The sequence below is a fragment of the Elephantulus edwardii genome, unplaced genomic scaffold (assembly GCF_000299155.1).
Source record: "Elephantulus edwardii isolate Elephantulus edwardi_28Jun2011 unplaced genomic scaffold, EleEdw1.0 scaffold00167, whole genome shotgun sequence".
Taxonomy (NCBI): Eukaryota; Metazoa; Chordata; class Mammalia; order Macroscelidea; family Macroscelididae; genus Elephantulus; species Elephantulus edwardii.
This window is the reverse complement of record NW_006399917.1, coordinates 484,099-501,035: the sequence shown is the minus strand read 5'-3', so window position 1 is coordinate 501,035 and position 16,937 is coordinate 484,099. Positions and strand designations below refer to the sequence as shown.

General features: G+C 41.1%; 1 protein-coding gene and 1 pseudogene across 3 annotated transcripts in view; one reads left to right on the top strand and one right to left on the bottom strand.

Annotated features, from left to right (window-relative positions):
* The window catches only part of LOC102868295 (ubiquitin-conjugating enzyme E2 K-like), an 80,042-nt gene that overhangs the window by 23,195 nt on the left and 39,910 nt on the right, over positions 1 to 16,937 (top strand). The gene's annotated exons all lie outside the window — the stretch shown is intronic.
* Positions 8,455 to 9,457, bottom strand: LOC102867890 (annotated as a pseudogene).

The window sequence follows — 16,937 nt, the reverse complement described above, 5'->3', positions numbered from 1 at the left end:
TGAGATTCACATTTTTATTTATATTAACCATAATTTGTTATGATTCACACAGTCAAATGCCTCTGCATAGTGGGGAATCTTGTGATCTGTTCCTCATTTTTTGGGGGGGAGGAGCTGTTATTAGAAGTATTAGCATTGCATAGATTTAGGGCAGGTCTGTGTTACTTCGTGGGCTGTTTTCAGCCTTTGCATGAATGATAATGAATTTTTGTAATAATTATAAGAATGTAGCTAGATCTTGGAGTCCTTGGTGGCAGTTAACTGCTACTATGCAGAAGTTTGGTGGTTCAGGTTCACAGGTTCTTTTGAGGAAAACTCTAAATATCTGCTTCTGAATGGTTACAGAAGGACCCATCCATAGCTGACCTTCTGGTAGGTTTTCAGAGGCAGTTAATTGCCCAGGAAGAGATTGCACATCTTTCTTCCATGAGCAGCTAGAGGATTCACACCGTGTAGTTTTAGGTTTGCAGCACAAACCTTTACCAGTAGGCCATGATCTTGATGGCAATGCATGTGATTTTTTTTGTAGTACATGTAACTTTTTCTCACGTGACTATTTGATTTCTTTTACATAGCCATCCGTCCCTTTTGGAATTGTAGGACATCAGGAGGTGTTTTTAAGCAGCTGATAAAAACATTTGTGTCTTAGTTCTTAAATCACTGTCAACCTTTGGTGTACTTGGTACTCTCAGGCTGATTATATGGCTGAGTTCAATCTTATCTTTAACTGGGACTGTGACCTTACTTGTGCTAATGCGAAACCTATACTTGGACCAGGAGACATTCGTCAGAACAGCACAGAAACACTGCATGGTTCAAAATTGGGAAGGGTGTACACCAGGGCTGTATCCTGTCTCCATACCTTTTCAATATTTATGCAGAACAGGTTATCTGGGAGGCTGGGCTCTATGAGGAGAAATGTGGCATCAGGATTGAAGGAAGAACCATCAACAATCTGCATTATGCAGATAACACAACCTTGCTTGCTGAAACTGAAGAGGACCTGAAGCACTTGCTGTGGAAGGTCAGGAACTGCAGTCTTCAGTATGGATTGAGACTCAGTATCAAGAAAACAAAGATCCTCACCACTGGGCTGATTGGTAGCGTCATAATGGATGGTGAAGAGATTGAGATTGTTCACAGTTTTAGTTTGCTTGGATCCACAGTCAGTACTCTTTGCACCAGCAGCTAGGAAATTGACTTATTGCTATGGGAAAGCCTACGGTTAGAGACCTCTCTAAAGTGCTGAAATACAAAGCAATCAGTCTGGAGACTAAGGTGTGCCTGATACATGCCATGGTCTTTGCAATCACTTGCTATGCATCGGAGAGCTGGATAATGACTAGGGATGATAGAAGGAGAATTGATGCCTTTGAGCTGTGGTGTTGAAGAAGAGTATTAAATATACCATGGACTGCTAGGAAAACAAACAGGTTTGTTCTGGAGAGGGTTAAGCCAGGATGCTCCTTCGATTTGTTCTGGTCTCCTAGCACAGTTAATGTTGAGCCACACAAACCCACTACTGTCAAATTAATTTCTACTTGTAGTGACCCTATAGGACATGGTAAAATTGCTCCATGGGGGTTTCCAAGTCTAAATCTTTATGGAAGCAGCCTGACACATCTTTATCCTGAGAAATGACTGATTGGTTTGAACCACCAACGTGTAATTTAGCAGCTGAGTACTATTTAAACCATTGTACCACCAGAGTTTTTAAAGTTGAATCAAAAACTAATAAAGGAAAAGGAGAGTGAGTTAGCAGCATGTTAGGAAAGTGTGGTGTCATCAAAGCCAACAGAAGAGTGGTCGAAGAAGAATAGTAGACTATAGAACAGAAGAAATGATCATTGGTAACTTTGAAAAAAATATTCTCATTGGAATGACACAGGTTTGAAACCACAGATTAGAGTGTTTGCTGAGAAGGTGTGAGATGAAAAAGTAGGAACTATGACCATATCTGTTAGGGCATTTTGCTTTGAAGGGGGAGCATACAACAGACATTGTAACTGGAAAAGGTTATGATGTGAAGGATTTACTTTTCTTTTGAAAATTCTGGTAATTGTTAAGTGTTATCAAATTGAGTACAACTCATACCAACCCTATGTACAACAGGTCTGAACCATATCCTGTTCTCTTCCATTCTCATAATTTCTGGCAGTCACTGATCTGTTCTTTTGACAGGCTGTGAGATACTCAGTACTCTTCTCCAGTACCACAGTTCAAAGACATCAACTCTTCTGTCATCTTTATTCATTGTCTAGCATTCAGATGCACAGCAAGTGACTGAAAAGATCATGCATGGCCTGAATCAGGTTCACTTAAGTCTGTAAACTGACATCATTGCTCTACAATAATTTGGAGAGGTCTGACTACAGTCTTTGCCACTGCAGTACATTTCCTGATATCCTGACTGCTGGTACCAAGTGTGGATCTAAGTAAGATGAAGTTGTTGACAGTTTCAGTCTCTTATCCATCTGTCATGATGAACTTAACATTTCTCAAGCTGGAAGAACTGAAAAACAAATTCAAGTTGTAATACTTGGATGCAATGGGTAAAATCTTCAGTGATACAGGAAGTGTCAAAAGAAGATAGAGGAATCACTGTATCACTACTGAAAAGAATTGGGCAACACGAAGTACCATATGATCAAGAATCTGTGGTAATGAAGGAAGTTGATCAAGCTGCACTGATAGCATTGGCAAAAAATAAGGCCCCAGGAATCAGTAAGATACTTACCAGTTGAAATGTTTCAATTCACAAATTCAACCCTTAATGTGTTTACCAGTTTATGCCAGGAAATTTGAAGGAGAGAAGAGCTGCCTGGCTGGCCGACTCAAAGAGACCCATATTTTTCCCCATCCCCAAGAAAGCTGATTGATCTAATGGAATGGGGAAATTATGAGTATGATTACTATTATATGCAAGCAATATACTGCTGAAGATGTTTGAAAAATAGCTAGAACAGTGCATACTGTCTTGTGAATAGAACACCGGAAATGCAAGCACAAGGCCATGAGCATCTCTTTGAAAGGGCCAGAGGGAGTAAGAATAGCATACCTCCTCACCATCGCAGAGCAGAGAACAAGTAAAAAACCATAGTTGAGGCACACCAGCAGCAAGAAGTTTGTTCTTTATTAGGGAAGTTGGAGAGTGGTGGAGGCAAAGAATATCTCACAAGTTCAGGTTTAGTCTAATATCCCCAAGGCACAGTTCCTCAATTAGTTCAGGTTCTGGTTTCAGTTCAGCAACAAGTTTTTCCTCAAAGGCAGAAACAGCAAAACCTTTAACTGTGGCCAGCACAAATACAAGAAGCCTCAAGTCACACCTTGCCACAATTTTTCCACAGCAGTGCAACAGTCTCTCTACCACCATTGCCAAAGTCTCGCTCTCACCAGGGTCTTGCTCCAATCTCTCTCAAGACTTGCTCTCTTCAAGTCTCTTTGCCCAATGTGGGAAGCACTCTTTCTCTTAACCCTTGTCCCACAGCTGTTGATCATTTTTATGACCATGTGTCTGCAGTTAAGGTAGTTGGGGACCAGAGAGGGCTAACTGTAATGGCTAAAAAAAAGCCAACTTTCAGGCTAACACTGCAAGTATGTAGACAGAGAACCACCAGACATTCAAGCTGGGTTTAGAAGAGGCCATAGCATCAGGGATTTCATTGTTGGTATCAGCTAGATCTTGATTGAAGGCAAATAATACCAAAAGAATGTCATTTTATCCTTTATTAACTATGCAGACATTTGATTGTTTGGATCGTAACAAATAATGGCTAACACTGAAAAGAGTGGCAGGCTCATAGCACTTAATTGTGCATGTGGGAAACCTATACCAAGAGTCTAATGCAAACAGAACAAGAGAACACTGTTGTGTGCTGTTGGGACTCATAGTGACCCTGTGTATAATAGCTCTGAACCCTGGCCTATCTATCCTGAACCAATCTCATTGTCTCTGATACATCTACCCCCATTACCCCAGACACTGATTCAATCCACCTCATCCATGGTTGTCTTCTCCTACCCTGTCTCTCCACCCTTCAAGGATGATGTCCTTTTCCAAGGACTGCTCCCTCCTGGCAACATGCCCAGGGTATGTGAGATGGAGCTTCAAAATCCTTACTTCCAAGGAACAGTTCAGTTTAACCCTCTCCTGTTTGTTCTCTTGGAAGTCCATGATATGTTCAAAACTCTACTCCAGCACCGCAACTTAAAAGACATTGATTCTTCTATCATCTTTAGTCATTGTCCAGCGCTCTGATGCATAGCAAGTAATTGCAGAGCCCATGGCTTAGAGCAGAGGCACCTTAGTCTCTAGACTGACTTTGTTGCTCTTCAGCACTCTGGAGAGATCCCTGGCAGCAGATTTTCCCAGTGCTGTTCATCTTTTGATTTCCTGACTGCTGGTGCTAGAGTCCTGGTGATTGTGGAGTTGAGCAAGATATAATTGTTAACAACTTCAGTCTCTTCTCCATCTATCATGATGCCGCCAATTGGTCCATTGCTGAAAACTTTTCTTTTCTTGATGTTGAGTTTCAATTTAAGATTGAATAATAGTCTTTGACCTTCTGCAGCAAATGCCTCAGGTCCGCTTAAGTTTCAGCAAGTAAGGATGTGTCATCTTCATAACACATACTGATGAGTCTTCCTCCAATCCTGATGGCCACATTCCTCATCATAAAGTCTAGCCTCCCAAATGTATGTTCCATGTATAGGTTGAAAAGATATGGAGATAGGATGCATCCCTGATGCAGACCTTTCCTAATTTTGAACTGTGCAGTGTTTCCTTGCTCTCTTCTGACGACTACTTCCTGGTCCAAGTCATAGGTTTTGCATGAGCTTAGTCAAGTGTTTTTTTGGATTCCATTTTTCTCAAGATTAGCCATAATTTGATGCAGGTGATAGTGTTTGACATGAGAACACACATTTTCTGAAAGACCATGTGCTAAGGTTATCTAAGAGTGAAGGTGGAAAAGAAGAGATTAGGTGTTTTTAAAGGATAAAAAGTTGTGTAATGGTCATTTAGGAATACATTTATGGAGCAATATTAATTTATTATCTTGATTTATTAATGTGATAGTTGCTGTATGTTTTCCTCTTGCATTACTTAGTTGCTAAGGGCAGACAGAGGAAAGTTTTTTAGTTAATAGGGGTCTGAATATAATTAGCATAGTGGCTTTGCCATTTGAGTATCATAAAAGAAGACACAACAAAGGGTGTCGGAGCTTTTGCAAGGGAATGACTGACAGGCTAGATCAGGAGAGAAGTGAGGATGTTATGGGTGATTTATAAGGATTGAGAAAATATAAGTTTCAGAGAAGTCAGTGAGCTGCAAAAAAAAGCCTAGCTAACTGGATCAGTTGAGTTCAGAAAACTCCCTTAAGTCTTTTTCCCTGAGACACTCTGTAGACCTATGATTGAAACTATCCATGAATGAGATCACACATTGGCACACAAAGTACATAACCTATATTGTAAGGAGAGACTGATCCTTAGAGAGGGACATCATGCTTGGGAGGGTGGAGAGACAGCGCAGGAGGGGAAGGCACTCTGTGAGGTGGATTGATTCAGTGACTGGGATAATCGGGATGGGAATGTCAGACAGTGCGATTGGCACCGGACAGAGCAGAGTTTAGGGCTGTTGTACATAGGGTCGCTATGAGTCGCAAGTGACTCGACAGCACATAACAACAACATATACTAGTGTGGTACTACTGAAAATCTGTTTGAGAAAAAAAGGTGAATATTTAAGGGGAAAATGGAATATAAAAATACAGAGAAAGTGGAGTGCTGGAAACAAAATAATCAGAACACCATTGTTGTTGTTATGTGCCATTGAGTCGCTTGCGACTCATAGCCACCCTCTGTACAAGAGCCCTAGATGCCGTTCTATCCTGTGCCAGCCACACCGTCTCAAACACACTCATTCCCACAACTCCACTCACAGAACCGATCCATCTCATTGAGGGTCTTCCTCTCCTGTGCCGTCCCTCTACTCTCCCAAACATGATGTCCCTCCCCAAGGACCAGTCACTCCTTGCAACATGCCCAAAATATGTCAGACGAAGCTTCAGAATCCTTGACTCCAAGGAGCATTCTGGCTTCACCCTCTCCAGGACAAACCTGTTTGTTCTCCTAGCAGTCCATGGTATATTCAACACTCTTCTCCAGCACCACATCTCAAAGGCATCAATTCCTTCTGTCATCCCTATTCAGTGTCCAACTCTCTGATGCATAGCACATAATTGTGAAGACTATAGCCCAGATCAGTCGCACCTTAGTCTCCAGCCTGATGTTGTTGCTCTTCAGTACTCTTGAGAGGTCCCTCACAGCTGATTTTCCCAGTGCAATTAGTCTTCTGATTTCCTGGCTGCTGTTACCAAGAGTGTTGACTGTGGGACCAAGTAAACTAAAACTGTTAACTATCTCAATCTCTTTACCGTCCATACTGATGCTGCTAATTGGCCCAGTGGTGAGAATCTTTGTTTTTTTGATGTTGAACTTCAATCCATATTGAAGGCTGCAGTCCTTGACCTTCTGCAGCAAGCACTTCAGGTCTTCCTCAGTTTAAGCAGGAACACCATTAGAAGATTAATATATTGGAAAAGTAACTAATTTCTCAGAGAGCTCCAATGGCTTAGTGGGAAGGAGTTAACACTGCCAGCCCAAGGTGTACAGTTCAGTTCTCCCAACTGTTCTGTAGGAGGGAGATGGACAGTGTCCTGTGCAGTTTACTGCCTCTGAAAATACACTAGAGGGTCAACAATGCTGAGTTGGTTCAAACTCAGTGGTGCAGTACAATATCTCAGAACAGTTTGTATGAAAATTGTCAAATAAAAATCTAAGTTACTATGTAAACTTTTTCAAAAACACAATAAACAGCTTTAAGTGAACTAAGAAGATCAAGAATCTAAAATATTTGAAGTGGGTTTCAAAGAAGGTACTTTGATAACGTCAGGCTCAAGACAGTTGTTTCCTCCTGTGTTGTTCTGTGAGAATTTAGAAGTCAGATGTTACAAGGATGTCGAAAGTTGGCCATGGTCTTCACCAGCCACAGATAGCACTGTTGACATTAACATGTTGTTAAGTGCCTTCGAGTTGTAGGCGACTTACGGTGACCCTATGAACCAAAGACCTGGACACTTGTATAACATTTGTCCTTTCTCCAGGTTTATAGGGTTTCCAGAGGCAAGCTATTTCTGAAGTGGATGCCACTCCTGCTCCCAAGCTTGTTTTAATCGGGGAGCTCCACCAAACACTGTCCGCTATGGTTAACCATTCTTGTCTTTGACACATCAGTGTCACAGTGTTGAGTTTCACAGCAACCACGAATTACCTGTCTGTACAGCAAGTAGACAGACCAGGGCTATACCACCTAGAAGAATTTTTCACAAAAAAACTATTAAAAACAGGCCTGAAGGCTGCAGATTAGAGTCACCCACCTTTGGCTTGGTAGTATCACTTTCTGCCCACTAGGCCACCTAACTTCTCTCTATGTTGGTGGTGTTAATTGTCATCGAGTTGTAGGCAACTCACAGTGACCCTTTGAACAAAAGACCTCGACACTTTTGACATTAACATACTTTTTAAAAAAATTTTTTTTACAGAGGTTTTGGATTTCCATTCATTCATTGCCGCAATGTTCTCCCTTCCCACCCCTCCCCACCAGCTCGCTTCCCCCTCCGAAGAGAGAGAGAAAAAAAAAGAAAAGAAAAAAAATCCCTTCATTAGTATACAATTCCCACGTTCCTTTCCCCCACCCCCCACCCCGAGTACACTTCTCTATGCAGCCTTAATTCTGGATTCCTGTGCTAACCATAATAGTCAATCATAGATCACTTCTAACCTGTTCTTTCCCTCATCTGTTTCAATACAATATACATAATTTATCTAGTTTTTTCTGTCATACCCCCACCCTGATGTCAGACCCATTCTACAACAGTGGCACCATGCAGTATTTGTTCCTTTGTGACTGAGATATTTCACTCAGCATAATGTCCTCCAGGGTCACCCACTTTGAATAATATTGCATGAGTTCCTTGTTTTTCAGTGCTGCGTAGTATTCCATTGTGTGGATATACCACAGCTTCTCTATCCATTCGTTTGTTGATGGGCACCTAGGCTGCTTCCAACTCTTTGCTATTGTAAACAAAGCTGCAATAAACATGGGTGTGCACATAATTTTTTTTTTAACCAATCAAAATCTCAGTGTATTATTTTCCATCTTTTTTCCCTTTTTTGGGGGGATGCTGAGTACAGTGTACTTTATTGATGGTACATGATGAGATGGGCTCTCCAAGCCCCTTCCCTTTCTCAGGGGGATTTGATGGAAACTGTGTCAAGGATATGAGATTCTCAGTGTGTGGGAGGATCGAGTTGGGGCAAGAACACCCCAGCAGCTGAGGATCAATCTCTCTCTTCTAGTGCTATTGCTGGGGCTGGTGGTCCAAGGTGCTCTTATTTGGAGGCCATGTGAACCATCAGGTTGACCACCTAGTTGCTATAAACAAATTGATTGTCATACCAGGAAATGAGTGTGACAGAGTGGTTCTTCAGGGCAATGCTAAACCCAGCGTCAAAGGTGGAAGAGTGAGTGTTACTGTTAAAGTCACTGGAAACAACCAGGTCTTCAGTGTATCCCAGGATGCCCTTGAGGGGCCCGTCTGATGCCTGCTTTACTACTTTCTTGATGTCATCATATTTGGCATGTTTCTCCAGACGGCAGGTCAGGTCCACAACTGACACATTGGGGGTGGGGACATGGAAAGCCATGCCAGTAAGTTTCCCATTCAGTTTCAGGACCTTGCCCATGGCCTTGGCAGTGCCAGTAAAAGTAGGGATGATGTTCTGGGCAGCTCTACGGCCATCACGCCACAGCTTTCCCAAGGGACCATCCACAGTCTTCTGGGTGGCAGTGATGGCATGGCCTGTGGTCATGAGTCCCTCTACAATGCTGAAGTTGTCATGGATGACCTTGGCCAGGGGAGCCAAGCAGTTGGTGGTGCTGGAGGCATTGCTGACAACCTTGAGAGAGTTGTCATACTTCTCATGGTTTATGCCCATCACAAACATGGGGACATCAGCAGAAGGAGCACAGATCATTCATTACCTGTTTGGTATCACCCTTCATGTGAGCCCCAGACGTCTCCAAGTTTGTGAAGACACCTGTGGACTCCACAACATACTCTCAGCACCAGCATCACCCCACTTGATGTTAGTGGGATCTCACTCCTGGAAGATAGTGATGGCTTTCCCATTGATGACCAGCTTCCCATTCTCAGCCTTGACAGTGTCGTTGAATCTTCCATGGGTGGAATCATATTGGAGCATATAGACCAAAGTAGTTGAGGTCAATGAAAGGATCACTGATGGTGACAGCATCCACTTTGTTAGAATTAAAGGCAGCCCTGGTGACCAGGCTCTCAGTGCGACCAAATCTGTTTACTCTAACCTTCACCATCGTGTCTCTGGGATGCGGCTGAGGCTGCATGAGAAGAGAGGGCAATCTGGATCAAGGAGGAGCAGAGCGCCCCATCTTTTTTCTTTTAAAATATCTTGGGGTTTTTTCCCCCATGTTAGCAAATCATTCTTGTTATTGACTTGATTGCTTATTTCTCTTGTAAACATTTAAGTATCTATTTTTCTACTGTATAAAAAAAGACTACTGGTAACATAATTCATAGCATATTTGTTACCAAATGAAACATTAGTAGTTTGATCCTCTGTCACTCCAGAGGAGAAAGATGATCAGTCTCCTCCTAATAAAGGTTTACAGCCTTGGAAACCTGACAGAGCATTGCTGTGATTTGGAACCAACTCAGTAACAATGTTGCTTTGTTTGGTGTTTTTTTTTAAATACTGGTGTACATACAAAGTTCATAAAGTTTATGTAAATTGTTTGTTATACCAGCTCATTCCCCTTTCCTTTACCTATTCCTCCCTTTACCCATCACATTTGTGTGAGTTTTTGATTAAGGTCTCCTACCTTGGATCGTTGTACTTGTTCTATAGTAATGGTTTTATAAAGTATTTTTCTTGATGACACTGAGTTATAATTCACTTAACATAATGCTCCCTCCCATGTTAGGTAGTAATTTACAAAATCATTGCTCCTGCATGCTGCATAGTGAGTGTTCCATTGTCTGAACATACCATAATTTCTCAGTCCATCCATTGTGGTTGGGCACTTAGGCTGTTTTCCATGTTCTTGCTATGATGAATAACGCTGCTATGAACATTGATGTTCAAGCCTCTGTTTGTGCCTCAGTTTTCATTTTCTCAGGGTATATTCAAAGACGAGAAATAGCTGGGTCATGTGAAATTTCTATGTTTAGCTTTTTGAGGAAACAACAGACTGCCTTCCAGAGTGGTTATACCATTTTATAGTCCCACCAACAATGAAGAAGAGTCACTAACTCACCACGTCCTCTCCAACATGTATTACTTGTTAATGACAATGGTTTTGTTTTGTTTTAATAATGCTCAATAAACTGTCTTTAATAATTTTTATCCAAGTTTATATCGCTAGGATAGATGGATGGCAAGGAATGTCTCGAGGTGATCAGAAAGTAACTTCCCCAGTTTCCACTAGTCTTTCTTAGAAATGACAGTGTATGGGGGGGAGGGGGTAAAGGTAGGTAATTGTGAGTGAATTTTTTTTAAGTGAACTGGAGGAGAAAGAAGAGAGGGAGAGGTTATAAGATGTACAACAATGAATGAAAATCTAACTTTTCTGTAAGGTTTCATTAAAATCACAATTAAAATAATTAACATAAATAAAGAGATGGCAGTGTATGAGGATGCCTTTTTTCACATTTATTTTCATTAGTGGGCATGTTGCAAGCAGGGACTGCTCCTTGGAGAGGGACATCATGTTTGGAAGAGTGGAGGGAAGGCGAAGGAGAGGAAGACCTTTGATGAGATGGATCGAGTCTGTGACTAGAGCGGTGGGAATAAGTGCATTTGAGATGGCTAGGTTGGCACAGGATAGAACAGCATTTAGAGCTCTTGTACATAGGGTCGCTTTGAGTCGCAAGCAACTCTGGCACATAACAACAACAACAGAATAACAACAGTCTTTTAAAAACAAAAGTTGAATAGAAAAAACCTCTAACATACGTTTTTATCTTTTTTAAAGTGGATAGTTTGAAAGAATAGTGTATTTGTTTCTTGTCACCTCATGTTAATGGTAGTAACATTTTGCCACTTTTTTTTTTTTCAGTTTATTTGAAGTTTACTGTCAAAATTAACTACCAGAATTTTCATTATGTGTCTCCTAAAAATAATATTTTCTATAATAATTCCTTGATGCTACTGACATTCATGTTTATGTTCCTATTCCCCAGTGAGCTAAAGTTCTCTTGCAGTTGCTTTAAAAAAAACAACAACAACATAATCCATACAAAACTCATCTTGTATTAAATAGATTTTTCTGTGGTTTTTTAAAAAAATTCATCATTATTCACCTCAGAGATCATATCAGAAGTATTCTCTGATATCAGATTCTTTAATACTTGGAAATTTTAGAGATTTGCCTTAATATTTTCTCACTTTATTTCTTTGACTTTTGATTTTCTGTAAGCTAAGAGTTTAGGTGTAAAGTCTTGATTAGGTTCAGGTTAAACATTATTTGCAGGAAGACTCCCAAGATAATGTTTACATCCTATTAAACTATGTCATTGATGTGTCATTGTGTCAGTTTGTACTGATTATAAGATAGTAGAGCAACCCATAGGGTCTAATCTGTAATTTTTTACAGAACAGATTGTCAGGTCTTTACTTCCATGGAGCTGCCGGTAGGTTCAACCCATTAACTTTTTGGTTAGTAGTTACTGTGCCTAAGGAGAAAAAGAAAAGTGTTACTCTGTTATTCTAACAGAATAATACTGCCAAATAAGGTTTCTTTTTTATCATGTTTTTTAAAAAGTTAAATTTATTGATATCCATAAAAGAATTTCACAGCATGGGTCGGTAGCAACAGTGAAAAATAGAGAAACAGAATACCACTGAAGAAACACATAGCACCACATGCCATTATTTGTAAAGGAACAGTATCTGTGTGTGTCTGCACTGCAAGAGTCTACGTGACCCTAGGACCTTTAATATGAGTGAACCACAAAGCTACTTAAATTCCATAGTAAGAAGTTGACCTGGTCAAGGAAAGGATAACCATTCCTCCATTAAGCACTTCCTAGGAAGCTCTGGTAGCCTACTGGCAGTAAGCTGTGCTGCAGTCCTGAAGTCTTGCAGTTTAAATCTACCAACTGCTCCACGGGAGAAGGATGGGCAATCTCCTGTGCAATTAACTGTGTCTGAAAACCTGCTGGGGATGGTCAGCTATGGGTCAGTTCCATCTCGATGGTACACAACAGCAATAAAAAGCAGAGTCATCTGAGACATTTCTGGGACCAAGAGTTTCTTCTCCTAGGTTTAAACCTGACAATTCCAGTATGTCACACAGGTCTGTGGAACGAACTGTAACAGCTGGAGAAACAACCAGCCATTTGAGATCAAAAGATCAACATTTGCCCAAAAATTTTAAAGGGCATTAGGCTTGAATGAGTTGGATAGAGGGAAGGAATAGTGGAAAGGGCAAAAGGGAGAGGAAGAGCAGAGTACTGTTCCTTTGTATGCATTGCAGTGTCACTAAACAAAATGCATATGAATTGTTGACTGGGAAACCATCTCTAAAATACGGAAGCATTTCTCTACCATTTGCAGAACAATGCCGTCAGTCTTCAGTTGTACCTATAGGGTATCCAAGACTGTACATCTTAATGGAAGCAAACTGTCAAGTTTATCCTCCCATAGAGGAAACACCTCAGTGAATATTTCATCTGTATCTGGTACCCTTTTTTGCCAGATTTACTTGGTACCACAGATTCTTGATCATATGCTGCTTTATGAAAGGGTTCTTTGCTGGCAGATTCCTTTTGGAACAGCGACTCTTGAGTATTCCTTCCATCTTCTTTTGATGCTTCTTGCATCGGTCAAGTTTTTTGCCCATAGAACCTGTCAGTATTGGAATTCAAGGCTTGAATCTGTTCTTCCATTATTTCCACTTGAGAAATGCTGAATATTTTCTTCCCTTTTAATTTTGTAACTCTAAATCTTTGCATAATTTGCTACAATATTTTGTTTTCTCGAACTGCTGTTAGAAATTATCTGGTCAACTCTTCCTTCATAATTTCTTCCCTTCATTTTGGCTTTTCTACCCTGAACATTTGATTGTGCTAATGTAAAACCTATGCTTGGACCAAGAGGCAGTTGTCAGAACAGAGCAAGGTGACACTACATGGTTCAGAATCAGGAAGGGGGTTCGTCAGGGATGTATGTATTCTGTCTCCGGAACAGATCATCGGAGATACTGGGCTGTCCGAAGAGGAATGTGGCATCAGGATTGTGGGAGAGTCATCAACAACCTGCATTATGCAGATGACACAACCCTGCTTGCTGAAACTGAGGAGGATCTGAGTCGCTTGCTGCAGAAGGTTAAGGACTGCAACCCCACTTTTTTTAAAAAAAATAATTTTAATGAACATTTACAGAGAATTTGGATTTCCATTCATTCATTGCTGCACTTCTCTACCTGCCCAGCCCTCTCCCCTCGCCCCCCAGTTCGCTCCTCTCTTTCAGAAGTAAAAGACTCCCTCCCTGGTACACACTCCCCCCGCAAACCTCCCATCTCCCCAAGTGCATTCCACTGTGCGGCTTTAATTGTGGACTCTTGTGATCACCATAATACCCTGTCATACATGGCTTTTAAATTATTCAGTCCCTCATCTGTTTCAGGGCAGTATACACAATTTATCCAGTTTTTCTCAGTCTTACCCCAACCCTGATCAGTCCCATTTTACAGCAGTGGCACCATGCAATATTTGTCCTTTTGCAACTGAGATATTTCACTCAGCATAATGTCCTTCAGGCTCACCCATTTTGAATAATACTGAATGAGTTCCTTGTTTTTCAATGCAGCATAGTATTCCATTGTGTGAATATACCACAGCTTCTCTATCCATTCGTTTTTTGGTGGGCACCTGAGTTGTTTCCAACTCCTTGCTGTTGTGAACAGAGCTGCGATAAACATGGGTGTGCATATATCTGCTTGGATGTCAGTTATGGTCTCTTTGGGATATATTCCCAGTAGTGGAATTGCTGGGTCAAATGGTATCTCTATTTGCAACTTTTATAGAAAGCGCCATACTGCCTTCCACAGTGGTTGCACCATTTTACATTCCCACCAACAGGGAATGAGGGTTCCAGTTTCTCCACAACCTCGCCAGCATTTGTTGCTTGCTGTTCTGTTAAATTTTGCTATTCTGACTGGGGTGAGATGATATCTCATAGTTGTTTTGAGGACTGCAGCCTTGTATATGGATTGAAGCTCAACATCAAGAAAACAAAGATTCTTACCACTGGGCCTATTGGCAGCATCAGTATGGATGGTGAAGATTTGAGATAGTTAACAGTTTTAGTTTACTTGGCTCCATAATCAACACTCTTGGTAACAGCAGCAGGAAATCAAGAAACTAATTGTTTTGGGAAAGTCAGCTGTGAGGGACCTCTCAAGAGTACTGAAGAGCAACAACATCAGGCTGGAGACTAAGGTGCGCCAGATCCAGGCTATAGTCTTCACAGTTGCGTGCTATGCATCAGAGAGTTGGACATTGAATAGGGATGATAGAAAGAGAATTGATACCTTTGAGCTGTGGTGCTGGAGAAGAGTGTTGACTATACCATGGACTGCTAGGAGAACAAATAGGTTTGTCCTGGAGAAGGTGAAGCCAGAATGCTCCTTGGAGTCAAGGATTCTGAAGCTTCGTCTGACGTATTTTGGGCATGTTGCAAGGAGTGACTGACTGGTCCTTGGAGAGGGACAGAGTGGAGGGGAAGCGAAGGAGAGGAAGACCTTCGATGAGATGGATCGATTCTGTGACTGGAATGGTAGAAATAAGCGCGTTTGGGAGGGCTAGGTTGGCACAGGATAGAACAGCGTTTGGAGCTCTTGTACATAGGGTCGCTATGAGTCACAAGCGACTTGATGGCACATAACAGCAACAACCCTGAAGAGCCAGTTTCATATTCTTTTTTGATAACTATTTCGAGCTTGCTTTTTTGCCTTTTTAATGACCATTTTCTTCTTCAGTGATGTTTTTGATCTGGCCGTTAATGTTGATTGCAAAAATTGTGTTTTAAAATTGAGTTGGGGTGAGCTCAAGGCTGTATTTTAGTTCTCATATACTTGTTTTAATTTTTTTCAGTTTAAATTTAAACTTGCATTTGAGTAATTGACTATCTTTTCCATAGTTGGACCTGGCCTTGTCTTGTTTTGACTGCTAATATTGAGCTTCTTTAACATTTCTTTCCACACAGATTGACTCATCATGTAGTCAGTCTGATTCTTGTATATTCCATCAGGTGAGGCCCGTGTATAATCCCAGATTGTGTTTTTAAAGCGAGAATTTACAGTGAATTAATAATTGATTAGACAGTTTTATCATGTGTATCTGGCCTCATTTCTGTCACGAAGGCCATATTTTCCACCTATCAGTTCTTGTTCCAGTCTTTTGCATAAAGAAACCTATACATAACACGCTTAACCAACTCCCTGATATCGGCCAGTCAAGTCACTTCCACCTCATAATAACCCTACATTGGATTTTCTAGGCTGTATTCTTAGTAGGATTTCTATAGGGGCGCTGCAGGTGCAGTTCAAATTGCCAGAGAAGCCTGGCCTTTTGGTTAACAGTGCAAAATGCTGTGGGCTAAGTATACCATCAGAGCTCCTTTTTTATGTTTTGGAAAAAAGAGAAAGAAAATATTCTCAAGGAAATGGCTAACATTATTATAGAGGCTGGTAAGTTCCAAATCTGTGGGTCAGGCACAACACAGTTGTAGGCTTCTCTTGATTGATGTAGCTGCTAGGTCTCTTGAAATCAGCAGGATACTGGCTGCTGGACTGCAGAGGCTGATGAAATTCTAGATTGACAGGTAAGGTGGCAAGCTTTCAGATCATAGGCTGCAGAAACTCATAAATCCTGGGATTGCTAGGTGAGGAATGGCATTCTTGGTCCGTAGGAGGCATTACAACAGGCAGGCACTGGCTCAAGTTCCAAAAACCGTAGGTCAGATAATGATGCAGTATCCACAGCAAAGAAATCTAGTGATCTTTATCAGAATCACTACGTGTATACAATATATGTTAAAGACAGGGCCACTCCCAGGGAATCTTCTTTTAACTGATTGATTTTAGCAGATCACATCATAGAGACAATGACATTTTATCGCATAATGGAAAACAACTGTATCATTGCATAAATACACTACTGAGAATGCTAGCTTAGCTAAACTGACACATAACATTAACCATCTTAACCAAACCCAACTCAGTGCTGTCAATTCCAGCTCATAATTGACCATCCATTGAGTTTCTGAGGTGGTAGATCTTTACAGGAGATGATTGCCCGCTCCTCTTCAGTGGATTAGCAGGTAGATTTGAACTAGTGACCTTTCAGTTCCCAGTGCAACATGTTAACACTATGCAACCAAGGCTCTTTTTTAACTGTCATGTTAGTAGGTGTGTTCTCAAGTCACCTGTGATTCATAGTGTCCCCGTGCACAGCAGATCTGAATCTTGCCCTATTCTGCACTATCGTTACCATCTCGGACACATTTGAGCCGATTGGTAGAGTCATTATGTCAGCCCATCTAGCCGAGTCTCTTCTGTCATCATTATTCATTATTCAGCTTTCGGATGCATAGGAAGCAGTTGAAAATACGATGGCTGGGTCAAGCACAGCTAGTCTTTAAACACACATGCTTACTCTTTAGTACTTCTGAGGAGTCCTTGGAAATAGATTTCCCCATTAATAGTAGGAATCTTTGGCTAGTAATGCTGTTTTATTACTTGGTAAAGATAACGTATAGTTCTTTTTGAAGTG